Raw genomic sequence first — 8089 nt, 5'->3', positions numbered from 1 at the left:
TTTACCATCATATTTGCGGAGGTATTCGGTCACTAGCGGGATGCTTTTAACCTCCTCTAGTGGCCGAAAAAGGGTTTAAACCACCCGCAAAGCTGTGCCTGTGGTAACGCCGCTCTGCCCCATTGATTTCAATGGGCAGGAGCGGTATACACACCGCCCCAAAGATGCTGCTAGCAGGACTTTTTTTTACTGTCCTGCCAGCGCACCGCTCCAGTGTGAAAACCCTCGGGCTTTCACACTGGAGTGAATGGAGCGGTTCTTTCAGGGCGCTTTGCAGGCGCTATTTTTAGCACTGTATCGCCTGCAAAGTGCCCCAGTGTGAAAGGGGTCTAAGCCTGGTACACACAGTACGATTGTTGGCAGGGGATTATCTGTTGACAGGTTGTTGTCCTAAAATCTTACCTTTAGTACGCTCCTTTTGAAAATTGTCCAATTTTCAGCCAACAAATGGATGACAGGCTAGTAAATTTTCGGCGGGCAGCGGTTTGACGTCAGATTTTCATATGGTCAGTACACAAATCCATCACACAAAAGTACAAACACACATGGTCGGAATCAATGCCCACCAAACATGACAGCAGAAAGTGCCCAAAGGGTGGTGCTCAAGAGCTTAAATTCCACGTAGTACGTCACTATGTTTGGGTTTGTTGGTCGATAATTATGTGCTGTTAGTTCCTGGCACATGCCCTTAGGACAAAAAGAAACATTTAAACTCACAAACAACCTACTAACTGCTAAAATCAACTGACAGTACTCCATACTCATACTCTAAAGCCTCGTACACACGATCGGATTTTCATTAGGGAATTGTGTGACGACAGACTGTTTACCTAAAATCCGACCGTTGGTATGCTCCTTCAGACAACTGTTGTCCATTTTTCTGCCAACAAATGTTGGATGGCAGGCTAGTAAATTTACGGTCTGTTGTCAGATTTTCGTATAGTGTGTACACAAGTCAGTCACACACAAGTCCAAAGTACAAGCACGCATGCTCGGAATGAATCCTCACCAAACACTACATTAGCATGACATTAGCAGAAGGTGCCCAAAGGGTGGAGCTCAAGAGCTGAAATTCCTCTTAGTACGTCACTACGTTCGTGTTTGGGGCATGACAATTGTGTACCGTTAGTATGCAAGACCAGATCCTAGCACACGCCCCCTTTTGATAAAAATCAGATGCTTGGTTGGCCAACAATCGTACCGTGTGTACGAGGCTTTACAGTCTTTCTAAAGTCCAGTCTTTATTTGTAGATTGGATACAGTAAGATAGTGTTAGAACCTCTATCAGATTATTTTTTTTCTGTGTCCCCACAGGGGAGATTTTCCTTCACTTTCTGTCACAGGGACACAACAGGAAGTGAGGAAATCCCATCAAAGTTAGGGAGATTTAACCTCTTGTTCTGTTGACAGTTAAAATGTTGGACTTCCCTTTACTTTCTCCCAGTGACTGCGGTCACTACAACAAAAAGATGGGGTGAAGGGGTGAATCTCCCCAGCAGCGTACACAGACAGCAATAAAAACCTGGCAGGGGTTCTGACCCTTTTCTCTCTCAAAAGTTAAAGAATAACTCTAGATTCGGTTCAATGTAGAACTCCAGCTTTAGTGCCACTTTAAATAGTGTGCTTGGCTCAAACAATCTATTTTTATTGCATAATGACATGGTCGCTATGTAATATATCCTAGTGGCAATATCTACATACCACAAGTGGCATTATGTTCTGGCAGTAGTACTGCCAACTTTTTGTGTGCTGCCGGATATGAAGAAAGTTGGACTTTATCACCAATCAGGAGAAGCCTTGTATTTTTATCAATGAACACAAAGCTGCCTCGGATTGGCTGAGGTGGAAATAGAGACATAATTCTCCTGCCTAGACCACCTCAGCCAATCAGAGGAAGCTTTGTGTTCATTGATAAAAATACAAGGCGTCTCTTGAATGGTGGAGAAGCACTCAGCTCAGCTCTCTTTATATCCAGCAGTAGATAGGAATTTGTCCACATTTCTGCAGGAACACAGCACCGCTTATTGTATATAGACTATAATATCTAATGAATTACACCCTATACAGTCATGTGAACAATAAGGAAACAGTCGCTGGCTATAGTGATTATGTCTGGTCATTGACCAGAGATGGCAGTGTGAAGATGTGATGGCCATAAGATCTTTCAGTAGAAGGACCATCAACATGTATGACCATAGAGGTTGAGGATGCCAATATGGCTAAGCAGATATCTTTCGTGCTGGCCTTATACCAGGGGAGCACTAATGAATATTGAAAAGAAGAAAATTCTGACAATTTTTCCCCCCAGAGCTTAGCTGTAAGACATTTGATATTTCCCATACTGAGCCTGACTTTAGCTGCTGATCCCAATGGTCCCTGACCAGGTCATGTCCTCTGTCCACAACAGATCTCCCACCTCCTCTCTTCCCTGTCCATAATCATATCCCAATACCTTCTCTCTCTTACCTGAATCCATGATCATCGTCTCTGTTCCTACACTCCTTTCCTTCCTCCTGTCTATGACCACCTGATGCTCTGACTCCTCTCTCTTCCCCATCCATGATCATCTTCTCTGCTCCCACACTCCTTCCCTTCCTTCTGTCCATGCCCTGCCCTTTGGCTCCTCTCTTTTCTTTAAATCCATAATCATATTCTGCCTCCTCTCTCTTCCCCCATCCATGATCATCTTCTCTGTTTCTATGCTCCTTCTCTTCCTCCTGTCCATGACCAGCTCATGCTCCTCTTTCTACCTCCTCTCTCTTTTCCAAATTCATGATCATCTTCTCTGTTCCTAAACTCCTTCCCTTCTTCCTGTTCATGACCATCTCATGGTCTGCCTTCTATTTCCTCTGTCTTCCACCATCCATGATCATCTTCTCTGTTCCTACACTCCTTCCCTTCCTCCTGTCCATGACCATCTCATGCTCTGCCCTCTGCCTACTCTGAATCCATGATCATCTTCTCTGTTCTTACATGTCTTCCCTTCCTCCTGCTCATGACCATCTCATGGTCTGCCTTCTGCCTCCTCTGTCTTCCTCCATCCACCATCATCTTCTCTGTTCCTACACGTCTTCCCTTCCTCCTGTCCATGACCATATCACACTCTTTCTTTCTCCCGATGCAGTAGCTCTGAGCTCAATGTTTGAGAGTTCACTCTTGTAATGGTGGAGTAGCTCTGAGCTGTGTTTGAGAGCTCACTCCTGTGATGGAGGTGAGCAGTAATTACTAGGCCTCATATAGCATTGTCCTAACAACGTCCTGGGAGTATTCCAGTCAGGCTTCAAAGTATCTAAATGGCCTACAGCTAAAACAAGGGCATTATTCTAAGTGACACATAATGAGTTGCTATGCGATGCATAGTAGTCCATTATGCTTTACCTTTGCAGGGAGACAAAGAGGAAGTAACACCCATCAGGGTTTACTTCCTCTTTAAGGGAAAACTATTTTCTTTGCCACCAGCTGATAGTAACAACAGTGACTTTTTGGGGAATTCTCTGCTTGATGGCACCATTCCCATTGCATCAGTTGATGTTTTGGCCTGAGGCTGTATGGAGTGTGCTTGATCACATGAATATACGGCCATGTGTTGCTGCAATGTGTGTGGTTTTAGGCCTGGTTAATACGGGGTGTATCAATACATAGCCCTTGTGAGGGATGTGTTTATCCACCCAGGGATGTTTTCATGTCAATTTGGATGCATCGGATGCACGGACATGGCCGCTGCTTCCAATATGATATCCGTGTGGGTGCACGGCCCTGAATGTAGACAGTGTGAGTGCAGCTGCTGCATCCCTATTGACATGTATGGGACTGTCTGCACAGTGATGTACGGAACACCAATGCATCCCTGTGCGGTTAAACACTGTCCTCACATCCCATGTTTATTAGGCCTTAGCACGCAAGTGTGAATAAACCCCCAGTGTGATATTTAGCCCATTGTATATGGGAGAATCACGCTGGGGCTGGCCTCCTGTCCCTCTGGGTGGATGTCATATGACGCCCTCCCTGATTGCGCTGCGGCACAATCTGTCACCAGCTGAGCTGTGTCTCATGGACACAGCCGATGGCTGATTACCGTAGTTAACATGTGACCGCTATAATCAATCACATCAGGTCACAATAACAATACTGTAGGTCACAAACAATACTGTAGAAATAAACAATGGACGGCTTCCTTTCAAGCCATCCATTTCGTATAATTGTGTTGCTAGCTGTGATTGGTCACAGTGATCACATGGTACAGACTGGGCCAATCACAGCCCATCTGTGCCATGTGATCAGCTGGCCAATCACTGCTAACCACAACAAAACAAACTGAATTAATCGATTTCATTCAGTAAAATACTTGCATATAACAATGAAATTCATTGCTATAAGCAAACATAATGTGTAAAAAAAATAAAGTAAAAAATGAATAAATACTGATCACTTCTCCTGAGTAGTACAATGTTACCATGGTAACATTATATTGGTCTGGTCAAAGTGTCTTAAAAACAACAAAAAAAAATGGTAAAAAATAAAATAAATAAGATTATTATTTTTTTTATATTTTTTTGTACTGTCACCAATCAGTGTCCCTGATCACCGCGTTACCAGTTATATGATGACGCTGTACTACACTGGTGACAGCATGTAAAAAACAAAAAAAAAAAAAATTACAACTTCAAATAACTCGCTTTGCCTCTTACTAAGGGGTAATTTGGGGGACATCTGTACTGTCCTGGCATATTCGGGTCTCAAGAAATGAGATAGGCCATCAGGATTGATTAATTTTCAGATATATATCCTATAGTTTGTGAACTCTATAACTTTCCTATAGACTAAATAAAATACACTGATTTGGGTTATTTTCACCAAAGCAATTTAGCAGGATACATTTTGGACTCAATTTCTGAAGATTCTGTATTTGCAAAATGTTGTAATAGAAACAAAGAAAAACATGTTTTTTTCACAATTTTCAGTCAGTAAAAATAAAAAACCCAACAGTGATTAAATACCACCAAAAGAAAGCTCTATTTGTGTAAATTATTTTTTATAAAAATGTCATATGAGTACAGCGTTGCATCACCCCGCAATTGTCATGGGATAGAAGGCAGCAGGCAATGCATTTTTTTATTTTAAATAAATTGATTACAGACAAACATTGTAAGATTTAACAAACAATTTTATTGGATATTATAGGCCGCGGCTGTTTTATTGGTATAAACTAATATATTAATAGATAACTTTTACCAAAATATATTAAAACATCTTATAATATCACTTTACCAAATACAACCTAGCCACTACAGCTCAGGCTGGATGATATTGTATTAAACCACATAAAAAGCCGTGGGAGTGGAGGGTAGGGAGCTTCTTCTCAGGTTCAGTTCTTCTGGCCAACTGTCAAAAAATCGTTATTAATGACCTTTTTTTATAAGGGTACCTTTTTTGATTTAAATCATTTATTGGTGGAGAAATATATTTAACAGACCAATTATATTCAAATTAATATTTTATAATATTTAAACTGGCTATCTTATTTTGACCAATTGAAATGCAGCAAATTTCAAAACTGATATTCTAATAATTTTAAGCCGCTGCCTCAGATCCCATGAGGAAAGGGGGGGCCTATAAAAGAGGCTCTTACCCTCCTTTTTCCCACATTCAAACTGTTACAGCGCTGAAAGGGGAAGCTCCGCATAGTCTATTTGCCTTTAGTAAATCAACCCCAACGTGAGTCCGGGGATATGCACCTACATGGATGTCATATTAGAAGTAGCGGCTGTGTCTGCGCAGCTGCTGCGTCCCAATTGATATCAATGGGGCCACGCTAAGGCCTTGTTCACACGGGACGTATCAGTGCTCACCTGCGTTTATGATGTACAGGTGTTCTGCGCATCCCTGTACAGGTAAACACGGCCCTCATGCATGGTACGCATTGATATGCCCCGTGTGAGCGAAGGCCTTGGTGCATGTTGCTGCAACACACAAGTGTGACTGGGCCCTCAGTGTGATATTTAGGGTCAAAACATTTATTCACCACCAGCTGATAGTAACAACAGTGACGTTTCAGGGCCACTAAGTACTGTTTGGATTGGACCTATACCATTGCACCCATTTGTGTTTTGACTTGCGGTCGTATGGAGTGCGCTGGATCCGTATTTGCGTTTATAGGCCTCATTCACACAGGGCATAACAATGTGTACCCCTGTGAGAGCCATGTGTTCCCACACGTGGATGAACAGGTGTTCTGGGTAAACATGGCCATCATGCGTGGTACGCATTTATACGCCCCGTGTGAACGAGGCCTTGACGCATTTTGCCGCAAAGCACAAGTGTGACTGGGCCCTCAGTGTGATATTTAAAGGCAAAACATTTATTTACCACCAACTGATAGTAGCAACAGTGACATTTCAGGGCCACGACATACAGTTTGGATTGGTTGGCACCCATTTGTGTTTTGACTTGGGGTTGTATGGAGTGTGCGGGATCATTATTTGCATTTATAGGCCTCATTGACACAGGACATATCAATGTGTACCCCTGTGAGGGCCACATTTCCCCGCACGTGGATGCACAGGTGTTCTGGGTAAACATGGCTGTCACATGTGGTACGCATTGCTACGCCCCATGTGAAAGAGCCCTTGATGCATGTTGCCGCAATGCACAAGTGTGACTGGGCCCTAAGTGTGATGTTTAAGGTCAAAACATTTATTCACCACCAGCTGATAGTAGCAACAGTGATATTTCAGCACCGCTAATTACGGTTTAGATTAGAGTTGCCGCCTCATCCCTTTAAACCCGAACACATATAAATTACACATGTTCTGAGGCTAATTAAAGCGGTTCTGCACCTAAAATAAAAATATTAAAAGCCAGCAGCTACTAATATTGCAGCTGCTGACTTTTAATAAAATCACACTTACCTGTCCCAGGGTCCAGCGATGTCTTCGGTAGGTGACGAGCAATCGCTCGTCTCGCTGCTGCCCCCGCCGCCATCCTCTGTCAGGGAATTGGGAAGTGAAGCATTACAGCTTCACTGCCCGGTTCCCTACTGCGCATGCGCGAGTCGCTCTGCGCGTCTCTTATGGTCCCCCGCTGTGTCTCTGGGAACTGTGTGTTTCCCAGAACACAACGGGGGGGCAGGGTGTCTGCGGGGGTCTGCGGTGGTCTGCCCGGAAGTGGGTGCAGATACCTGGATTATCCAGGTAACTGCACCCCCCTCCCCCCTGAAAGGTGCCGATTGTGGCACCGGAGGGGGGAGGGATCAGATTAGCGGAACTTCCCCTTTAGGGTGAAGAACCGCTTTAAATGCAGGTAAGGCACTAAGTGAGTTTAAAGGGGTTGTAAAGTAAAAATTTTTATTTTTTTAAAATAACAAACATGTCATACTTACCTCCACTGTGCAGCTCGTTTTGCACAGAGTGGCCCCGAACCTGCTCTTCTGGGGTCCCTCGGCGGCTGTCTCTGCTTCCTCCCGCAGGTGCTTCTCACGTTAATGCGAGCTCCCTCGCATTGGTGAGAAGCACTGCGGGCGCGCTCCCGTGATACAGCCGGCGGCTATAGCCGCTCGCTGTATCTCAAGGCCCCGCCCCCCGGCGCGCTGCGTCATTGGATGTGATTGACAGCAGCGCGAGCCAATCCATCCACTCCAGCCAATCAGCGGCCAGGCTGAGCGGCGAAGAGGACGGCGGGGGCGAGCGCGGGATTTTCGAGGGGTCAGGTAAGTAAAACGGGGGGACTGGGGGCGCCAGCAGTGTGAGATGTTTTTTCACCTTAATGCATAGAATGCATTAAGGTGAAAAAACATTTACCTTTACAACCCCTTTAATTACCACCTTAATCAGCCACAGAACCTGTGTAATTAATATGTGTTCGGGTTTAAAGGGATGAGGTGGCAACTCTAGTTTAGATTGGCCCTGTCATTATTGCCCCCATTTGTGTTTTGACTTGTGGTTGTATGGAGTGCGCTGGATTAGTATGTGTGTTTACAGGCCTCATTCACACGGGGCAATATATCAATGTGTACCCCTGTGAGGGCCATGTTTTCCCGCACATGGATGCACAGGTGTTCTGGGTAAACATGGCCGCCATGCGCTGTACTCAT

Source organism: Lithobates pipiens, unplaced genomic scaffold (genome assembly GCF_037356315.1).
Source record: "Lithobates pipiens isolate NorthernLeopardFrog02 unplaced genomic scaffold, aLitPip1_a1.2 Scaffold_10, whole genome shotgun sequence".
Taxonomy (NCBI): domain Eukaryota; kingdom Metazoa; phylum Chordata; class Amphibia; order Anura; family Ranidae; genus Lithobates; species Lithobates pipiens.
The sequence above is the reverse complement of the archived record's forward strand: the minus strand, read 5'-3'. Positions refer to the sequence as shown.